This window comes from Ursus americanus, chromosome 19 (assembly GCF_024610735.1).
Source record: "Ursus americanus isolate L20-20 chromosome 19, mUrsAme1.1.p, whole genome shotgun sequence".
NCBI lineage: Eukaryota > Metazoa > Chordata > Mammalia > Carnivora > Ursidae > Ursus > Ursus americanus.
The window spans coordinates 5,044,604-5,067,163 of NC_142145.1; positions in this window are offsets into that span (position 1 = coordinate 5,044,604).

Here is a 22,560-nt window from a genome sequence, read left to right on the forward strand (position 1 = left end):
GCAGTGGTGTTCTAAAGAAGTGAAATAAGGTATACAGGTTGCTGTTTATTAAATGTTTGAACTGATTAACTTTGAGTGTCATGTGTGCACAGCTGTTGGCCCCCAATTTCCACAAGGCCTTGTCTGTGAGAGAGAGATTCCTTATCACTGTCCATTGGGTGGCTTCTTCCGCAGCTTCCATTTGGGGGCATCGTTATGAAGTTGTTCTTCTCACTCTCAGTGCCTGGTTCTGTCTCCTTCTTGGCTTTTGCCCTGGCTCTCTGTTTTGCACACAGCAGTGTGGAGTCACGGTGACACATAGTTTGAGTGGAACTGTCCTCCACATGCCACAAGAGGACACTTTCATGTAAATGCGGTCCAGGCACTTCACAAACCCAAACTGACTGAGTTTGGACAGTTAATGTTAAGTATGGCTTACACATACTTACACATACTTACACATACACAAATGATGGCATCATTTGCAAACATAATTGTTTTATTTAAGAAGGTTCAGGCTGCAGAATAAATAGAAGTTTGATGTGAGGAACACTGCACGTGTCTTCAGCTTGCTCTGAATATCCGCCACATTGATACTGCCTGTTTTTGCCAAGCTTCTGGAAAGACAGGGCTGGATCTGGTGAGATAGGGTTTGTCAGTTTGAATACACTGAGGAGACTGCTGCATCCATTGCTCCATTACATGAGAGATTCTTAATTGTTATTTTGTTTTCCTGAATAGGAGTTCACTTTTGTTCACATATTTACTCATTCATCCACACGCGTGTCCGTACATATGTTCAACACAGGTACACCTGCCACTTGTGAGGCACAGCATGGGCACCAGTGATCCCGAGACAAGGACCAGAGACCACCCTTAATGGGCTCACAGTGAACTAGGAGAGAAGCACATTCTGCCTGCTGTATGGGACCATGTGCAAGCCGTCCAGCATGCACTAGTGCCCTAATGAGATCATATCTCAGTGGTGGAGTGGAAGTTAGTTGAGTAAAATCAGGAGAAAAGGTCTTCCAGGCAACAAAAAGCATAAGTGAACGTACATAGTGAGAGACAATATTGCATAGTGGAGAGTTATTAGAGGTTGGTATTATTGGAGCTTAATCACGAAACAGGAAGATGGGCTGGCTATTGATAAGAGATGGATCTGGAGAAAGAGGTGGCTGAACATGGAGGGCACTGCTTGCCTTCGTAAGTGGCTTGGACTTCATCCCGTAAGACAAAGGTTCTCATCCCTACCAGGCATGGTCCCTGCTACTTACAATGGATGTGTACTAATGCCCCATTTACTGTGTTGAAATCTGCAGATCCTATAAGCTGTCTGCAACCTTAATTTTTAAAAAAATTGATATAATGCTTTTACCATAATATGAAGACAATGTACAAGAAAAATTAACTTATAATAATATGTATTTAAGGATGCAAATGAATTTAACATCATTAAGAAACATGATGACACTGAGCTGCATAAATGAAACATAGGATAATGGGATGTGTGACAGCTCCCAATGCAGACTGGTGCAGGTGTATCATACTGATGACTCAGACGCCACGAGAACATCGTGGTGACATGATTTCCTAAAACGTTAAATAACATGTGCTATCTTTCGGAATAAAGCAAAGTGCAAAGTAGATGCATTACTGCATATACTGAAATACCAGCATATACTAAAACTGTACAAGTACTTTGTGTTTATGGGCAAAATATCTCATGCATCGCAAAACATCTGGGACCTCGGGCTCCAGGACTAACTGCAGTATCCTTTCGTCCCCGTCACTGTGCCAGCCAGAAATCCACACACCTTTCCAGACAAGCAGGCGCTGCCTCTTTTGAGAAATGTTGCTTTGGACAATGAGAAGTGAGAGTGGTGGGAGAATATCATGATTAGATCTGGGTGTAGACAGATAATTCTAGAGTGTTTCTGACTTGAGTTTGAGGAGCACAAGATGGAAGGCAAGAGAGCCTGTCACTGGGCGACTGCAATGATCCAGGTGAGGTATTTATGTGGGCACAGAAAGAGGATCGTGATAGCAGGAAGGGAAGGAGAGAGGGATCTGGAGACACTTGATCTTGGTGAGGTAACGTTGTAAGATGCAGCCAGTGACTAGGTGGAAGGGGAAGTGCTCCAGCACAAGTCTGAGCTCTGTCCTGAGAGACGGGCCAGCTGGTCTTGGAAACTTGAAACAAACACTAGAAGAATAAATACAGAGGAAAAATAATGAAAATAGTTCTAGCTGACTTTAAGTGCCCGTAGATAGCCAGGAAGAGATGCTTTGTAGGAGTGTGTGTGTGTGTGTGTGTGTGTGTGTCCACCTATCTAAAATTCAGTGGACAGATCGAGATTGAAGATAAAGATTTAAGAGTCATCAGCATACAGTTGATAACTGAAACCACGAGTATTTCCTAGAAAGAGTGCGTGGCGTTGGATGAACAGAAGAAGATCAAGGGTGAAATATGTTTTTAATATTTACAAGATTAAAAATTCATTTCAAACTCTTGATCTCTCCAGAAATAAAATCTTACTTCATTAATTTCAAGTCACCCCAATCATTTGGATAACCAAAAAGGAGTGAGGGATCGTTCTTCTTTCACATTCATGCCTAAGAAACGATTTCCAGAAGCTGTGCCGTTTGACACTTACGAAAACACGTGTTTAGTTTTAAGGGACCAAAGTCAGTTTAGGGAAATTTGTTCAGGAGCCCCTGACTGCAGCTGAGGTGTGGCAATGACAAATATCACCGTCCCCATTTTACAGATGGAGATCTGGATGCCTGGGGAATGAAGCAATTTGCCCATTGCCTAGGAAGTCACCCTTATTGAGCTGCTACGGTGCCTCATTGTGTCTAGCTTGTGTCAGATCCCAATAGTGTTTTAGATCGAAGATAAGAGACAAGATTCCACTTCCCAGATCACAAAATGGCTTCATTGCCAAGAGGTCTTCCTGCCAGGGAGACATGTTACGTTAGCAGAAATCGGTTTGGAAATGCAGTGTCAAATTTCATTAGCACAAACTCCCCACACCTTTAGGTTAATTTATCACATCCGTATTAGCTAGAATAGAGCTTAAGGTTTTCCCTGCAATGAAAGAGATTCACCTTGTCAAAACTCAATACTTTGAAAAACCCTGAAGACAGTGGCATCCCTAGTGCATTGGAATTTGACACCCTGAGTAGATCACTTTCTAACAGGTGCTTCTCTACACAACAGTTTAGAAAATTACCAAATCATATCACTGATGAAGCATTTCATTTCCTTGGTTCATTTCCTTAGTTTTAAAAGAAAAGTTAACAATTGTAAAGGAAGACTCACGTTTGATTTTAAAGACAATGTTCAAATCCAGTAACATCTTCTCTGAATGTTTTCTGCTTGTACTAAAATTTGCACTTACTAAACAAAAATCTTATACCTCACTTGAAACTACTTCACAGTATCAATATTTAAACACAAATGAAAAGACCTCCAAATGGTCACAAAGAATGACAAAACTGAAGTAACGCAATTCATTTTCTTAGTCTTTACCATCACCATGTTTTCTGCTGTTTCATATGTATTGCTTCAATGCGGCATATGCAGAACAGAGAATATATAAACTGAGTCCAAAGTAAGCTGTATGATTCCGAGTTGCTACTCCAGTCCCACCCGTGTCATGGGGTAACTGTATAATTGGGAATTCCCCAAATGTAACTTCCATGTAGACCGTGACGTTTGTTAAAAAAAGAGTAATAAAAATGGGCTAATTTGTAGCTTATTATATATATATATATATATGTAATTATATATGTAATTAATATATATGTATATGTAATTAATATTCACTAGTAACCACAGCAACCATTTGGAATGTAGACCAACAGAATATCCCCTCCCCCCCCCCAGGGAGGTATATTTCATCACTGACATTGTTTAGAATTGTCAGTTCATGGTGATAATAAAAAGACAGATTTTAGTTAGTTTGGTTATTCATCTTACGTTTCTACATTCAGTGGTCTTTCCCCCTCTCAGTATCTTAATGTCTGCTGTAGTTACATCCAGTAATCCCAGACTTAAAAAAATCTGTAGGACCCAATTTACAATTGGACACTATCTTGTATGATTGTCATGGACTAAATGTTCACGTCTACCTCCAGTTCCTACGTTGAGACCCTGTCCCCCAGTGGGATGGTATTAGGACGTGTTAGAGGTCATTAGGATTGGTCACCAGAGAGCTTGCTTTCTCCCTCTGTTCCAGGCCAGGTGGACGTCAGGACAACATGGCGGTCTGCAGCCTGGAAGAATTCTTGCCAGAATGGAACCACGCTGCCCCCGATCTCAGACTCCCAGCTCCAGAACTGCAGGAAATGAATGTCTGGTTTACAAGCACCCAGTCTGTGGTAGTTTGCTGTGGCAGCTTGAACAAGGACAGTGTTTTGTTTTTGTTTCTAAATAGAAACAGCAGCTCAGCGTTAACCATAGTGGTGTGAATGGGCCAGTCTAATAGTGATGCATGCCTTCTAACAACAGGGGTTTAAAATAAGTCTTGATGTGGCCTGAGGAACTAGATTTAGCCTTATATTTCAGGCGATAATAAAGGGTCTAAAGTAATGAAGCTTATAAAGGCTTATGGAAAAAAATAGACGCCATTGGGAATTTGAAGCTACAGCCAGCCATGAGGAAAGCGTAATCCCATCTTCCTCATAAGTGCTCGATGTGTTAACATCTAGCATTTTGCCAAAGGCCTTAATCACAGCTAAATGAAATCAAGGATACTCCCTTACCACCTCATCAAAAAGAAATCTGGGCATTTGGATAAGCAAGGTTAAAAACTCGGGCATTATTGTGCTCCACAACCGTAAATGCCAGTCTTGCTTGATTTGCCCGTCCTTATCGGGGCACTGACTGAATAATAGCCCTTTGGTGTGCTGCGGGGTGTTCTCATATCCCTCTCCTCGGCATCCCAATGTTTTCCTCACAGGAGACTCTTAGCCATTTCGCGAACACCACCAGGCATCGGGAAGGGGCAGCGGTGTACCGAAGCAGACCCGTCCCCATTGGCAGATAAGAAAGACAAGTGGAGGGTTCCAGAATGACCACAAAGCTGCACCAACCATCTCTCAAGTCTATTAAACGAATGGCATTATAGAGACACTAACACGTTGACCTTGCTCGAATGTTTGTCTGATTTCAACCTACTTTTCCTTAATGTCTGTTCCTTAATTTTCTGAACATTTATTTGTAAGTCTAAATGTGCAGATATTCATCTGCTATGTGTGCAAACACAGTATTTGCCTCTCTCGGAGTTTCAGTTTAACCTCTCTTGGTTTGGAAGGAAAACAAATAAGCACTGGAACAAATGCTTTACTGAGGGGAGTGCTCTCAGAGTAGTCTCCTGGAACATCCCAAAGCCAGACAGTTAGGTGAGCTAGGAGCCCACGGAACTTGTCCCCAACACAACCAGACTGTTGCATGTCGAGTCACTGAAACTAGAGGTCTTCTGTCATTCTTAGGACGACAGACATTCTTTTTTTTTTTTTTTTTTTTTTTTTTTTTAGAATTTCAAATCATTTATTGATTTTGAATTTTTATTTAAGCCTATTTGGAGTATTTCTTTTTTTTTATGTTTTTTTTATTATATTATGTTAGTCACCATACAGTACATCCCTGGTTTTTGATGTAAAGTTCGGTGATTCATTAGTTGCATATAACACCCAGTGCACCATGTAATACGTGCCCTCCTTACTACCCATCACCAGTCTATCCCATTCCCCCACCCCCCTCCCCTCTGAAGCCCTCAGTTTGTTTCTCAGAGTCCATAGTCTCTCATGCTTCATTCCCCCTTCTGATCAGCCCCCCTTTCTTTATCCCTTTCTTCTCCTACCTATCTTCCTAGTTCTTATGTTCCATAGATGAGAGAAATCATATGATAATTGTCTTTCTCTGCTTGACTTATTTCACTTAGCATTATCTCCTCCAGTGCCTTCCATGTTGCAGCAAATGTTGAGAATTCGTTCTTTTTGATAGCTGAATAATATTCCATTGTATATTTGGACCACAACTTCTTAATCCAGTCATCTGTTGAAGGGCATCTCGGTTCCTTCCACGATTTAGCTATTGTGGACAATGCTGCTATGAACATTGGGGTACATATGGCCCTTCTCTTCACTATGTCTGTATCTTTGGGGTAAATACCCAGTAGTGCAATGGCTGGGTCAAATTTTTAACTTTTTAAGGGACCTCCACACTGTTTTCCAGAGTAGCTGTACCAACTTGCATTCTCACCAACAATGTAGGAGGGATCCCCTTTCTCCACATCCTCTCCAGCAATTGTTGTTAAGAGCCTTATCAATTTTTGCGATTCTAACTGGCGTAAGGTGGTATCTTAGTGTGGTTTTGATTTGAATTTCCCTGATGGCTAATGATTTTGAACATTTTTTCATGTGTCTGTTAGAGGATGACAGACATTCTTAAGAATTTCATAGAATTTGTGTGTCTTACATGGTGAGGAATTTCCTCCTACAGTCCTCCCTGATCCCTCTTGGCTTCCAGCGTTTCTCCCTCTCTGATTAAATCAAGGTTAACAAGTTTGGGACCATGACTTACCGCAGCTCTTCAGCCAGAAACACAGAGATAAAGGGCACTCCAAATGGTTACATTAAATGAATCTCTACCTTAGAGAAAAAGTATTGACTCCATTTCTGTTTTTCCAGAAGTAGAACTAATCAGCTGCTATGGGAATCAAGTTAGACATTTCTACCTTTTAGGAAATTGCAGAAGAATTATTAAGTGGGATTGGTTTGCAGACATTTGCTACAGGCATTGTCCTCAGCTCATTGCATATGTATGCTGGCATGAGTCGGGACCGGCTATCTGAAGCGATGCCATGTCACCAGGACTGGCAGTTCCCGACTGTGACTGGTTGCATCTTTCATTATGACTAGTCTCTGCCTTTGTATCATGCAGAGAGCACGTATAAATGATGTCCTGTGCAGGCAAAATAAGCCCTATTTTATTATTGAAAGATTGGGCTCATATATGTGGCATGATCACTCAAGACACAGACAGAAAATATTATCTCCTCAAGGTGGAGGGTATGAGCTCTAGAATCAGTGTGCTTCCATCTTAACCACACCACTCACCTCGTACAAGACCCCAAGCAAACTGTGCAACTATTCGGTGCTTCAGTCCTCCTTTGTAAAATAATGTCAGTGAGAAGAGTGAATGAGATAAGGTGTGCACCCAGTTAACCACAGTGCCAGACATGTGGTTGGCTTTCAGGTTTAATTACAACCATGATTGTCCCTAGGACAAAATGGGAGATTGGAGACCTAAGAGTAACTACTATTATGAAGCTACTGCTTTCAGATAGTTTATTTGATGCAAGTGACTCGACTCTGTCATTTGGTTGTGGAGCCGTTTGGAACTTAAATGTAAAAAATTATTCCAACTTTTTAATTTTATGGTATTTTATTCTGGTAAGAACACTGAATATGAGATCTGCCCTCTTCACAAAATGTTCAGTCCATAATACGGCATTAACTATAGGCACAATGCTGTAGAACAGATGTCTAGAACTTATTCACCTTGTAGAACAGAACAACAACTGTCCATTTCCCCCTCCCCAAGACCCTGGTAACCACCATTCCACTTTCTGTTTCTACGACTTCGACTATTTTAGTTACCTCCTGTACCAAGGAATGCAGGAACATGCTTAGCCATGCCTGCCCCCAAATACCAAGCATACTCCTAGGACTGGGATTGGGATAGGACAAAATGGATGAGGGTCAGAAGTGGAAGGGGAGGGATGCCAGTTGTACATGTTGCTTGGTATTAAAATTTTATTTTTTATTTTTATTTTTTAAAGATTTTATTTATTTATTTGACATAGAGACAGTAAGAGAGAGGAGTGGAAAAGGGAGAAGCAGGCTTCCCACTGAGCAGGGAGCCTGATGCGGGGCTCAATCCCAGGACCATGGGATCATAACCTGAGCCGAAGGCAGACCCTTAACCAATGAGCACCCCAGGTGCCTCAGAATATTTTTCTATATTTTGATATGTCAGTATATTCCTATTCCATCTCATGAAACAAATTTTCAAGTCATTTTAAAGCTAAAATCCCATATTTACTTGAATTATCTCAAAGTTGGTGGAGAACTACCTCAAAGGGACAGATACTCCATTCAGTTTAGAAGAATTGACCGAGGTCCTTCTTTTCCTCCTAAGTCCTATTCTTATATTCTGTGATTTAAAAAAAAAAATCTGCAATCTAAATATCAGGCACAAAGGTAGTGAACACCCTTGCTATTTTCTTAAGGCAGGCATACTTCTCTATGTCTAAATCCTTAATTTTATCTCTGTAATGTTTCTTTCCCTGAATTTATCTGTTGAAATCTTCCTGTATTTCTTCTAGACTCATCTTGAATGAATCTAGAGTTCTATTGATCTGTGACTTAAGAGAGCATTTTTACTTTAAAGAGCTTAGAGTAAATCTTGTGAGCCAACCTAAATGGAACATTCCAAAATGTGTTCCATTAAACACTAGTAAGTCTACTTGAAATGGATTTGGTGGTCAAATAAAGTTTAGGAACCACTGAGCCACATCTCTTCCTTCTAGGAGACTGCTAGTGCTCATCTTCACATTAAAGCTCTTAAGGTCTGTAACAAAGTGGACTAGTTCATCACACTGGTCTTCTAAAATGAGCCCACCCCTCCCTCACTTTTCATTACATGTCTCTTAGCTTGGTCTCGCACATACAAGACAGTTTTTGGAAGCACTTTCTCAGAGCACAGGGAAGAATCATAAGTGAAGGTATAAACTCATCTGTGTTCTCACTGAGATTATAGTGGGGTTGGGTGGGGGAGCTTCATCTCCATCTTCAGTGGTTAAGAAGCCATGGCTAATCCAGAGAATTGGTGATAAGGACACAGAATGGGGGGCAGTGTCAGTGGACACAGAGGAGAACAAACAAAAAACAATATGGCGGAAGCAGACTATCCTCAGGTTGGTGCCTGAGTGGGTGTGTTATAGAGGACTTCAAAGTTTCAAGAGTAGTTGTATGGGAAGAAGGTGGCGCCATTTCTTGATTGAGGAGAGCCCAGGATGATTTCAGTTTTAGCATGCTGTATTTTAGATGTCAAAAAAATACATAAATTAAGAGAGTTGGGGGTATTTGGAAGAACACTGGCAGTAACTGGAAATTTAGAAGAGCAGTCTAACCTGAGAAAACAGAGGCTGGGAATTTGTTTCATAAAATAATAACTAAAGCAGATTACTGGCTATGGGTTCAGAGAAGTGCAAATTTTCCTTTTTAAACAATTCAAGTTGTTTGTGGCTAACCATGTATGTTTGTTGAAATTTATAGAATTTATTGTTTTAATCACACTTTTACCACATAAATTCTTTTTAAAAAAATAGTCATTTTTATCCTTGTTATTTCTCCTATCCAGCTTCTTCTTCTTCTTCTTCTTCTTTTTCTTTTCTTCTCTCTCTTTTTTTTTTAGGCTGTCAGAAGCACAAGCTGCAATGGTGATGATAGGAAGATGCCGGGTGAAATGCCAGTCCTAATTAGAGACTTGATTTCTCTGTAATAAAAAGCTTACATTTGATTGGACGGTTCTGGGTTGTCAGGTAGAATGAATCAAATGTGTCTGCACGTTCATGTCAAAATGTGAAAAATGTGAATGTGCATTATTTATATTGTATTTCATGGGTATAATTAATTATGTGTCTGTGGAAATGATGTCCCCAAAGACAGTTGATTTTATGTTCAATCTGTATGTGCATTTGTAAAACTAATTTGTTCTCATTAAAATTTTTAAGGGTTTATTTGAGCTAAACTCAGGAGGCCTTTCTGGGTATAAAACTCAGAAAATACAAAGCAAAGTCTAATTTCGGTTTTTACTAGTGAGTGAACTATCAATGCCTGAAGCATTGTACTAAATATTATTGTAGTGAATATGGCTGGGCTATAAAAATAAAGAGAAGACAGACTTCCTTCCCAGAAGGTGCTTTTAAGCTTGTTTGGAAGACTAGGGTATAAAGCAAATGCAGATAATGCAATCTGACCTTCTATTGCTTAGTTAGAGAATATTATTTGTGGTCAATGAAATATTAAGCCAAATGATGAGTTGACCAGTTTTTCTTGTTAATTGATAGAGATTTTGAAATTATTATGCTTTTTTTTGAAATTGCATGTCATTTCTTCTAGCTTTTACTTTCAATATTTTCTAAATATATTAACCACTGATATTAAAGTTTCAAAGATATTATCTCAAGTGGTATAAATAAAACATTTTTCCTTGTCAGTGTCAATGGTAAGTTGATTTACTTTCAAGCAGACCCACAATTGAATTGTAATATTGCAAATGATTTATCTCAAGTTCATTATGATTAAATCTATTCATTGCGGTAGGATATAATTGCCATCATTACAGCAACATTTACCACAAAAATTTTTGTTCTCATTTTCACTTTTCATATGATTATAAATCCTTATGTTCTCCTAGTCATGCTATAATCAATAGTTCAATGGGGTATGACAGGTAGTTCACAGATATATTGGAGATAATTTCATTTAAAAAATAATATTCTTCTTAATATTAGCATAAGTAGAAAGAATATCTGTGTCTGACGTGAAGAGTTGGCCTTCCATAGATTATGAGCGTGCCATTCCTTTGACAGTATTCTTTCGCTAATTTTTAACATGGTGATGATGGTAAAACAAGCTGATTCCTCTGTTTTATTTTATCCAATTTCAGAGATCAGTACCCTCCACAAGATGAAGCAATTATTTCCCTCTTTATTTGGTGTTTTCAGAGACCATTAAGCTGATTTTGTCCACATTGGGAAACAAAGTAATTTTCTATTCAAGGTATTTCTGATTCTCAACAGCTCATTTTTCATGACTGTCGGTCCCGTACTCCGAGAAGTCGGACTTCTTGGCAGGCCCAGCTATGACGAGAACATGGCCACGAGCTTGGAAGTAAGAAAAATAAAGGATCTCTGTTAAGTGATAGCCACGAAGCCTGTACAACTAATCCTATGGTGGTATTGAATTACTTTCTGTTTTAAGCATAGAAGTGGGTGAATGATGAGAAGCAGGGAGGGGTTGCACGCTGAACTCACAGTAGCTGGGGGAGACTGAACTGGTCACATCACAGGCCAGCACCAGCAAATGGGCTGAAATCATGAGATTAACATCAGGGCGTCCTTGGAGTCTGGTGGATAGACAGGGGCCATGGAGCGAGGGCAGGGCACTCGGGAATACCACCAACCTAGGAGCAAGAAGCCTCAGAGAACCTACGAAGGAGACCAAGAAGTAGACACTGGGTAGGAGGAGAGCAGGACCCAAGGAAGTCAGAACATTTCCGAAAGACGTCAAATCAAATACAGCAGAGGCACTTTGGATTGCAAGATAAAAACGTGCCTTGAATTGTGTCGTATGCATGCGAGTGCCGACTGCTGCCGGGGATATCACAGTGGTGTGTGAGGGGTAAAAGCTAGATTCCAGTAAGGGAAGAACAAGGATCAGAGGCAGCTCCTGTGGTCTCACCTTTCAGGAAAATCCGTTCAGTTGTGTTTATGGTCTCGGTGTAAACTCGTTGCTAAATAACTGGAAATTATTAGTATCATTATCACCCATAGCACTGGCTCTGTGTGTAGCAAGAATCAGATTCTGGGTTTTCTCTATGTCACTTGAAGATAACCCTATATCGAAGGTCATAAAAATTCTCGATTCTCTCTTCTCCGTCTGTATGGTTTATTTGGGGCAGATAGATTCTAGAACTTCATAAAATGGCGACCCTTGAGGACTGTTGATTTTAGTCTCTTACTTCACTAGGCTTTACTCAACTGTATAAAAGTTTTCTACTTTTTCTTATTCCATCTACTTCCACATAGCCAATTAGTTGAACTTCTGTTCATAAAACAACCAATTTGCGATTCTTTCAGGACCACTTGGATTTTCTCCCTGTACCCTAGGATAAATTGATTTGGGACCTTAATTACATCCGTAAAATCTCTTCATAGCAGCACCCCTGTGGGTAATTGATTCAATAATCGGAGGCATGCATATATGAGGGGACCAGAATCTTGGGATGGGAGTCTTAGAATTCTGCCTACCACAGGCCTTCAGTTTTCACACCTGCATCGATTTTTTTAAGAGTTATTTACAGTCACCTTTCTTAAAATTCAATCTCCACATAAGATCAGAAAAGATTGTAAATGATAGTGATCTTTCGTAGAGGAATCATGAAATGATGATAGAAACCAGAGGTTATTAGTTTCAGAAAAAGGACACATAAAGATATCATTTTTTGAAGAAAAAATGGTTTTATCTGTTACAAATTGGCATTTCTAAATATTTTTTGGAGAAAATATATAGAAACCTACCTAGTTGCTAAAGTTGATCAGAACTAAGTATACACACAGATACAGACGTACGAGCACAAATAAAATGAGAAAGCTGAATAAAAGTGGTAAATTTTTGCAGTGTAAGTATTTTGGTTATGATAATATACTTTAGTTTTTTTTTTTTTTTTTACAAATGTTAATGTTGGGGGAAACTGGGTAAAATGTACAAAGCATCTCGTTCGTGCGGTCTCTTAGAACTGCATGTAAATCTACGATTATCTCAATAAAATTTTCAATTAAAAATATTTATTTCCTTCTAATCACCAGGACATATAAAGGGGTTGTCTTGTTGGTTTTCCATCAAACCACAAACGTTAGCATCAGCGCTCACAGCGGCAGCTGCCTGCCTTTTTCTGCTCCCTCCAAGCACAGAAAAGGACCCTTCCACTGCTGCAGAGGACCGACTCTCTCTGCTGTTATGAAATCCAGAGATTTAAAAAGTACTTATAATTGTAAAAAGCGCCTGTTTTGTTTCTGGACCCAAACCAGCACAGTATTACTATTCTTTCTGGAGATTGTGTTTGAAATCATCTCCAGCCTAAATCACTACGACAGTCCTTGTGCAAAACAGCTGAATTTGGCTTGGCAAACCATTATTTTTCTCAGGGTAATGCTGAGTATGCCTGCTATCTCTCTAGTGTGAAGTTGGCAATTGGCACCTGGATTTTATTACCCTCTGTAATGCCCTTGCAAATCCTACCTGTCTGTAATTTAGCACAGCTACAATTTCTTGTTATGCCTATGTTTTAAACTTCAGCTTTTGTTTTCATTGTGCTTACAGTTTCTTGACCGTTGTACAAGTCAGAAGTAACGATTTTCAGTTTTTCTCTTCCACCTACTTTGGCTGCCGCCTTGCGCGGGTCAGACTTTATGCTTCCTGCATATCTTTTTGAATTTCAGTGGGGACTTAGGTAAAATGTGTCCCTTGAGTCTAGTAAACCCTGTCAGATAGATACTTTGACCCCTCATTTCCATGTGTGGGAACAGAAATTCTGGATAATTTTCTGAGCTAGTAAACAAGAGATCTTCACTTGAATGCCAGGTATTCTGATTCTAAATTGAGTGTCCCTCCCATGACAGCCATGATTGCCCGAGTGTAACAGACACTGCCTGGCCAGCTGACTCGTTTGACCTTTGGGAGCAGGTGAAAGCCCACACTTCGAGCCTCCCATGGTGGCCCCCGTTCCTTCCCATTCAAGCTCTTCATTAAAAATAGCATAATCCAGGACAGTTAGAATACCACACTGAAAAGCACAAGCTTCTCTTAAGCTTTACTTCCTTTTTGGCATATGGATTTTCAAAAATATTTACTGACAATAATATTTTAAGATCATCCTTCCTAAGTTATTGACAAATTGGTTAATTAGTTCTGAAAATGCTTGCTCTATGGTGAGACAAGAATGTCTGGCAGAGCCAAGCCAATGATGACTAAATCTGTCTCCACGGAAGGGAGGAACGTGGAACTGAGCACAGGAGGGCTGTCAGTCTGTGATGGACAAGGCGGCAGTAAGTAGCTTGAAAGCAAATTCGCTAAAAGGTAAGATCAAGAAAAACAAATCACGCTAATTGCTTTGAATGCTGAGTTAAAAGATGATTTTCCTCTTTTTTAAAATCTTTTAACATTTCATATCTTCGTTGCAGGAACGTTTATGTCCTTTTCCGGGTATGTGACACAACTGTGCTGATAATGCCATTCTCAAGAAGGAAGGACAATTGCATTCCCCTCTGTGGATGAGCTAAATCAGCCGTCTAGGCACGTTTTTGAAATTAGGCTACTGATGCCCCCCGGTTACCAGTGTCTTAGATGGAATCTCATGAGAAGTCTGGAGAAGCATGGTACTGTGTGTTTTCACTGTTGGGTTTTAGATGCAAGGTCAACTGTGTACTTTGTCCGTTTGCAGGCTGAGGTATGCCCCAGACAGGGTCCCCCTGAGCACCAGCCTGGAGGCTGGAGTATGGAAATGAGGCTTCCTGTCCCGGCCCTGGTCACTGGGGACAACTGAGCTGGAGAATCTGTAAAAATGGGAACAGTAACAATGGTCCGCAGGGCTTTGCTACCTGGATTAGAGAAATAGGAGCTATAAATCCTTATAGTCCAGAATTCGATTTCTAGTAACCACTTACAGCTATGGCTTCTTCTAGCATCCATTTACAATGTAAAAATTAGATCGTGTATAAGTGAATAAAAAATAACTATATAACTAGCATCCATATATCTACTTCCTAATTAAGAAAAATAACTACCTTTGCCCTTATTCTTAATATATAGAGCCCATCTCCTTCCCTTTGACTGAGAGGGAACTATTTTCCTGAACATGGTTTTTATCAAGACCTCACTTTTGTAGATATGTCACTGTATGTGGAGTGAGACTATGTGTTTTAGATTTATTTGTAGTGAATTTTACATAAATAGAATTATATTTCATGTGTTCTACAACTTGAGCTTCAGTTCACAATTATATGTTAGAAGATGAAAGTTGCTTTGGGAAAAAACAGAAAAAGCACAGTGAGAGGTAAGGGGTGTCAGGAACAGCAGCATCGAGGGGCCGGGGCGTGCCAGGTGGTCCGGAGGGTGGTCAGGGTGGCTCTCGTGGAGAATTACATAAAGCCAGGTGTGACTTCCAGGCTCTGTCTACCTCTAGAAAGTCATAAATTCCCTTTGTTTGGGGGTTCTCAGTATTCCTTTTCTCTTGACAGAAAGTTAAGGGTTTTAATCAATTTTTCTTTTTTTAAGAAAAAGGTTTATTTATTTTAGAGAGACAGAGTGCGAGCAGGGGAGGGGCACAGGGAGAGAAAGAGAGAATCCCAAGCAGACTCCCCACAGAGTGCAGAGCCCAAAGTGGGGCTCGATCTCACAACCCTGAGATCATGACCTGAGGTCAAATCAAGAGTCAGACGCTTAACCCAGGGAGCCACCCAGGTGCCCCTAATTGATTTTTCTATTTGATCCAAACAGTTGTAGTTGTCTTTAGCCAGAGAACGGACGAAGTATCTGGACATCCAAACCACCAGAAATAAAGGCTTCTTTCTTTCTCTATTATAAGATTTATTAAGTGCTTAAGACATGCTTTTCTAATTTTTATTTCCTCAATTATTTCTTTTTTTTTTTTCGGGTAATACCTTAGCAATTTCTGTGTCTCAACACGTTGAGTGCTTATATCCTTGTGTTCTTGATGCACTTAGAGCAAGGTCATTAATTACAAAAATATTTATTGTGTTATTTTTCTTCCTGCCAGCGTTACCATAGATGCTGAGGATGATAGGGAGCAAGAGGGCCAGAAGCCTGGAGAGACCTCGGCAGGAGGGGTGGCGACCTTGAGCACAAGCAAGCCCGCGGAGGGCAGAGGGCGCTGCGGGCCCAGGCCGAGGTGGGGAGGCTCCAGGCAGATTATTTTCTATCTACGGAAAGAAATGATTTAAAGTGGAATGTTTAAATATAGCCTTATTAGCCTGGTCACATGCAACCTGGTCAATCAGATTAAATCTTTTTATTTCAAACTGTTTCATTATTCGTATTTTAGAGTAAATCTTTCAGTGCCTTTTCAGCCATGCTTTCATTTCTCATCAGCTCAACGTGATGCCATAAGTACAATCTGAACCAATTTTAGATATTTGGACATTTAAGGAAAATGTTCCTATTGACATTGGATTTTGCCGCACGTAACTTGGTTACTGGCAGACATGGAGGAGACGAGCGCGGTGGACAGAAACTGGCAAGGAGCCCTGGATGGGAAGGTCCCAGCCTGCAGGCTGTCCTCTAACCAGCTGAACTTCCAAGGACAGCCCACGACCTCTCGGAGCCTCAGTGTCCTCACATATTGAATAAAGGTAACGATCAGTCTCCTCCTGCGATTTTGATTCAAATACAGAATATGAAAGTGTGATGCCAGAATGACGCTTTCAAGTTTTGAATGAATTCATGTCCTTGCTTAACTCTTCAACATCTTGTCCTTTTATGTGGAATAAAATCCGGCGCCTTTCCTGGCGACCCGCACAACCTGGTTCCCTTCCACCCTGCCCCTGTAATTCCTGGCACCTCCCCTCCCCCACCAGTTCATCTGGTTGGTCCGTAGACCAGTCTTCGCGCCCGCTCTTCCTTCGGCCTGGGTGCTTTGCTCCCAGCATTTCATCCTTCAGGACTCAGCACAGATGCTGCCTCTAAAGGGGTCTGTCCCCCCACGGGGGTCAACGGGGGGGGGGCACTGGCTCTAGGCCTTTCAGGCACGGGTCACACACCTGTTCGCAGGTGGCTGTCTTCTGGCTGACCATCTAGGATGTGAGCCCCTTGCAGGGAGGATTCTGTCCCTCTTGGCCACGGCTGCTGAGTTTCCAGGAGTCCATAGCAGGTGTAAGGCGTCTAATAGATGTGTCTCGAACAGGAACCAGCCGCGGCTATGAAGGCCTATTTAAAACTCAAGCATTATTCATAGCGTTTTGACTATGTTTTTTTATAGTGTATTTGTTACCTAGCCTAACATGGTCAGAGAAGTCAGATGACACCGTCATTCAGATTCGGGGTTTGCTGTGGGGGGGTGGCCGAGCCTCTGCCGTAAGCCCAGCCACGGCCTGGGGTTCCTGTGGCTCGAAACCAGCCCGGGGCTGTGACACAGGAGCCTTGCCAGCTGCTGTCTTCCACCCGTTTTCTACATCAGGACAGTTTACCCACCAGCGGCCTTCCTGTTCTTCCAGAATTCCAAGTTGAAAAGTGCATTTTAGGGATCGATACTGCGGCAGTGTCCGCGCTGCTGCTTCGGTCTGGAACCCGGTGAGGCTCCGGGCCCAGCGACGCTGAGGGATGCTTCCTCAGAGGGAAACCTCTTCTCTGTGTAATGCTGTCAGCAGGAGACGCTTGGATAATACTGGTAGTTACAAGACGCTCTCCACGGACGTCAGGAATTCCCCGTAGTGTCTCTAGTCCTAATCACACTCAGCGGATTTCTGACTTAGACAATGAGCACCATATCACCACACAACCATATGGCCCTGGGCCATGCACAGATGGCTCAATAAACGGCCTCCTTTGTCCTCGCAGCAGCGGTCAGGCATGTAAGGTAACTGTGGCCCAAAGGCATCAGGCCACAGGGCAATACCAGCAACACAAGCATGGCTTCCTGAGTTTGGATGCTCTTTTCTGCCCTACTTGCATTAAGTGATATATTCCTGAATTTCATTTATTCGACCTTTCCTTAGGCCTTACGCACCCCAGCTCACTGGCAGGCCACCACACCGTGGTACGTGGAGTAAATCAGTGGCGCTCACTCTGACAACGCGTGTGTGTTTGACAGGTGCCTGGGGCTTCCGGAGAAGCTCGGATGGAGCCTTGCATGGTGGAAGGACTCACGCCAGGGTCAAGCCGAGAAGTACTGGCCTCAGCCCATTGGCTTGGAAATGGCATAAATGGCAAGACTAATATCGACTCCGTTCTCAAAGCAACAGGCATGCACCAGGCTGTGCTCTGGATTCCGTGGTCAGTGTCAAAGGGGCTGTGGTGGGTCAGTTAGGGACAGAACCAATGCCAACATTATTATCTCATGTTGTCAGTGGTCCTGAACTTGGGTGACCTCAGAGTTAGGACAGCAGTTGAGAGATGCTGTTAAGGACTCAAATGCTTTTTCTGGGGGAGGCGAGGCTTCTGTTTCTGCTACATGAACATGTCAGTCTCCGCTAGTTACAGGACGGATGTAGAATTTGAGGTTTTATGTGCAGACAGGGAGACACCTGTGGAGAACAGAGGGTGTTTTTTTTTCAATTTGATACCATGATTACAGAAGAATTTCCCCTCTAGCCACCTTACAACCTTTGCAGTAGGACTGGGCCACATACCCACATGACTGCTGGAAGAGGGGCTGGAAGGAAGACTAGCTGCCATAGTTGGTCTCTGAGGTCAGAGACAGGCGCTGCTGGAGAGAGAAGGGGCATGGGCAACAGAGAGTGTCTGTCCCATGAGCGTCGGGCACTGTGTTTCTCTCTGGAAATATACTTAAGAACAAAATGTAAGATGCAGCCAAAGAGCTTATGGGCAAGGGGGAGAGACGCATCAGTAAACAGGAAACTGCATTCAGAGTGATAAATGAGACCCACGGTAGGGACCCAGGGAACGACAAAAACATTCAAGAAACTCACCTGGCCCAGTTCTGGGGGCACACTTTGCACAGGTGGCTTTTCCCGAGAAGGTAACCTCAAGTGTAAACCCAGGAGATGCGGTTCTTGGCCACATGAACAAAGAGGGATCCGAGTAAGAAGGCAGGTAAGAGGCTGAGCCGTGGAAAGCATCCACGTATAAAACGCTCACAGGTCGTGTGTAAGAGCCTCCTGCCAGAACGAGCTGTGGCTCGGGAGCACGTGGAGTCCGCATGGGGCCTGAGACGCGGGCTCCGGCACGTGCTCCCCAGACCCCTTCCCACCTCGGGGGCCGGCAGGCTGCTACTCCCGGCAGCGGGCTCTGGGGTACGGCACACGGCTACACCTTTGCTTAAGTCGAAAATGCACACGTAACTATAATAATGCGAGTGGATTTTTTTACTAGCATTTTTTTCAGTCTTTTATTTAATAAACATTCATTAGCCACTGTCCTACGCAAACAAGAGAAAGAGAGGTAGAGGTAAAAGGGAGAATACAAGTGGGGTCTCGAGCTGAGAAGGTTAGTTTACAATGGAAAACAGACAGGAAGCCCATGGACACAGTGTGAAAAACAGAAAAGCCAAGGAGGCACAGAGTATCACTGTATCAGTGTGAAACCTGTAACTCATGCCTCCTGTTTGGTCAATAGTAGTAGATATGTATTTGCTCAATTAAAATGCAAACAGAGGGTTTCATACTCCATATGTTACAGAAAATTCCATATCATTGCAAACTGCACGAAGGAGGATTTTAAACCACTTTTAAATTGTTCAGCAGCCTTGTAACAGTCATTTTCTAAATCAGCTGACAAATTTATCAACCTCGACTTAGGTTACCCCCAGTTTTGCAGAATCCTCTTGGGTAATCCTTTGCCTCTGAGTTTCTCAGTGTAAAACTGTCTGCCCAGTTGTTTCGAGCACCCACACTCATTGGCCACCTGCTATTCTGCTCTCCAACTTTCCTTCATCGTGTATGTGGATAATGTTCATCTTCGTCACGTCTTATTAAGAACTAATGAAGCTCTTCTGGATTTAATTTTAGGACTCAGTGGCTGTCTAGATTTCCCGGTTTCAGCATTCACTTCTGTCCTCACACGCGGGGGTAATCACTCCTCCCCATCCCCGCAGATTTGGTAACTGACGGGTGCCTGAAGGCTCCCCCCCCCCCCCCCGGGCAGGACTCTGCTCTGGACAAGGCAGAAACTCTCTCCTGCCACCTTCCCCGCCTGGTTTCCCCAGCCCAGGGGCCTTGGGGTCAGAAGGCACAATGTGCAAATTTCATCTCTCCTGGTCAGGAGGACAAGCAAGGCTGTCTGTCTGTCTGTCGCCAAACACATTTTCTCTCTCTCTTGGTGCCTGTGCGCTTACAATGGCTGCTTGAAGAACGTGCTCTAGCTCCTTTGGGGAATGAATTCAATACGGTGAAAATAACGAAGCACATGTTCAGAGTTTTAGGGTTTTAAATTCTACGTCATAACACTGATTTACTGTCTAATAAAAGGAAGTAATGATGACGTCAGTAATGGTGCACAGCGCTAACGGCACAGTGTTCCCGGCACCGCTGACTGCAGCGCGCTTCGGGAAAGGACGGCCAAGCCTTCAATATAGAGTTAGAGGATTTCAGGCACTAACCACCTTTTTATTTGCCTTTTATTTTCACATACACGCTTTTTTTTTTTAATGATTTTATTTATTTATTAGAGAGAGAGTGAGCATGAGCAGGGCAGAGGGATAGAGTGAGAAGGAGGAGAAACAGGCTCCCCGCTGAGCAGGGAGTCGACAAGGGGCTCGATTCCAGGACCCTGGGATCATGACCTGAGCCGAAGGCAGACACTTAACCGACTGAGCCACCCAGGCGCCCCAGATATAAACACTAACTCTTAAGAGCAATATAACGTGACAAGTATTTACAAAAAGCAATGTCCTTCTCTCTTTAGGAAAGAAGGGAGAGAACATCTTTGTAAAATGTCCTAATTCCAATGAACCATTCTCCAACCTCCTTTCCTCCTAACCTGGCAATTTCAAATTTCAGTGTGCATTGGCCGATAACTGGCCTGGATTCCAAATTGTACCTGCAAGCAGTACGTAACTCAGGAGTTTTTAAGGCCTCATAAAAATGAACTGCAAGTCAATGAAGATACTTAAGAGAGGAAGAGGGAAGTCTTCTTTTACAATATTTCCAAGGTGAGCCATAGGCTTATTCACCTGCATATCCACCTCATGAAAGACTCACCCCCATTCCTGCATCTTCTTTCGTGTCACAGTTTGTAAGCCAAGTGCTGAAAATCAATCCGGGGGCGCCTGGGTGGCCCAGTCGTTAAGCGTCTGCCTTCGGCTCAGGGCGTGATCCCAGGTCCCTGGGATCGAGCCCTGCATCGGGCTCCATGCTCTGCTGGAAGCCTGCTTCTTCCTCTCCCACTCCCCCTGCTTGTGTTCCCTCTGTCACTGGCTGTCTCTTTCTCTGTCAAATAAATAAATAAAATCTTAAAAAAAAAAAAATAATCCGGCTACAGATGAATCATTGATATGTTCAAAAAGTTCCCGTGGAATAATGCATCCTACTGATTTCTCCATGACATTGATTCCACAAATTTACTTGCAACCTCATTCTTACCTATGTGCATTTGTTATTGTTAAATGAATACCCCTGAGAAAGTCCATTTTACCTCAAGTGGGTGGAGAGATTTCTAAAAAGTATGCTGAAGTCTTAGTTCACAAAACTCAAAGGACTCGGTATAAGCAATTAGTGTGAACCCCAATTAAATCCTGCAAAACTAATCCTCTTCCTCTACAAGAGTCTATTAACTAGAGTTACATGAAGGGAAAGGCTGTTAGCTTAGATTTTTCCAGCCTGCGTACTATCACTCTTGAACTAAAACGAGTGGGTTTGATATTAAATCTTGCAGAAAGCACTGTGCTTGTGTGTAATAACAAGTCATTAAGATGTGGGGGAAAACATTCGATTTTCCAGATGTTCCTGCATATTCATGATCGATTTAGTGAAATCTGTGTTGAGTTCCCTTAACGGAGACAAGTGTCCTTCCTGTCTCACGGACTTGATCAGGAGATAGGGAGATTGATTGGCAAAAACCAAGTCAGTCTGTGATCCGTCCTGAGAAGACAGGAGCTGCGTCTAGAAACGGGGATGCATTGGGGGCAACCGAGCCACCCGGAGTTTGAGAAGCCCATGCCACACATCTTACCTGCTGGGTGCCCAAGGATGAGTAAAGTGAGGCTTCTGGAATATATCATATGAAAATGGCTTATAGTCTGTATGTGCATGCAACTTTTAAAAAACATTTCAAATGTGCTTGAAAATATTAAACTTCAGCTAGTAGTTTGGAAAGGTCTGAGAAGAGTGGTTTGAGAAAGGATAGAGTCAGAAGTCCCAGTTCTTAGGTGATACCAGGCAGCTATCAGGGCAGGCAGCAATCTGGAACTTTCCACATGCTCCCAGGAGGGTCTGGGAAGGTCAACCTGAGACTGCAGGGCTCACAATGGGGGCTGGGCTGGCCCCGCAGCAGAGGTGCCGTCGGACTTCTCTGCCCCCTACCAGAGAGAGCGCGTCTGGCCCCATTCATTTGCTCTAGCAGACACATCTCCTTCATAGCCCTCCTACCATGTTTTCTTGTTCTCACATTCTAAATGTGTGCTTTCCAGAGAGAAGTCACCCCAGGGGGAGGCATACAGAGGACAAAAGGTAAAGAATAATGAACTGAATCTACACTCATGGAACATCACCTTAAAAAGTTAAATACCTAAAATCAACATGAAATATGCAAATATTGACTTCCAGCTTCTGATCCAAGAAACGAGCATCACGTGGCTACAATCAGGCAGACCTCCGGCTTCGACTAGACCAAGACAGCGGCCAGCCAAGGACTCCGGACATGGACAGCACATCCCTGAGGGACACGAGCAGCGGGTGTGCAATTCGTTCCTCCACTCCTGCACCCACGCAGTGTGGCCGCCTACTCCTCACCAGGTGAGGTCTGATTCCCCCGCCCTCGAAATTCAGTCGGCTGCACTGAAGCTTGTACCCCGTACAACAACGCAGAAGT